Below are 554 nucleotides of genomic sequence, written 5' to 3'. Positions count from 1 at the left end.
TATGGCAAAATCCCTTAGCTTCTGCCTATCCTGGAATGTTTTGATTACACCATATTTGATTGACAGCTTTGCTGGTAGACGATTCTTGGGTGTCAGTTTTTTTCTTTCAGTTTTTTATATGTCTCCCCATTGCCTTCTTGCCTACATGGTTTCTGTTGAGAAATCCGAGCGTAATCTGATTTGCTTGCCTTTTATGTGACATTTCTCTTTTCCCTAGCTGCTTTCAAGATCCTGCCTTGTCTTTGATTTTGGAGAACTTCATTATTATATGTCTTGATAATCGTCGTTTAGGGTCTATCCATCCTGGGGTTTGTTGAGCATTTTGAATGCTTATCTTTTCACTTTTCATGATGTTTGGAACATTTTCTTCCAGAAGCTCTTCACCAATCTCCTCTGTGGACTAGTGTGATTGTTCCTGTTCTGGAATGCCAATAATTCTTATGTTATTCATCTTCATGTTATCCAACATGAATCTTAGGCCTTCTTCAGGTTTTTTTTATCCTTTTTTGTGTTTTTTCTTCTATCTTAGTAGTGTTGAGAGATTTATCTTCTAG

Source organism: Chrysochloris asiatica, unplaced genomic scaffold (assembly GCF_000296735.1).
Source record: "Chrysochloris asiatica unplaced genomic scaffold, ChrAsi1.0 scaffold00331, whole genome shotgun sequence".
Lineage (NCBI taxonomy): Eukaryota > Metazoa > Chordata > Mammalia > Afrosoricida > Chrysochloridae > Chrysochloris > Chrysochloris asiatica.
The sequence above is the reverse complement of the archived record's forward strand: the minus strand, read 5'-3'. Positions refer to the sequence as shown.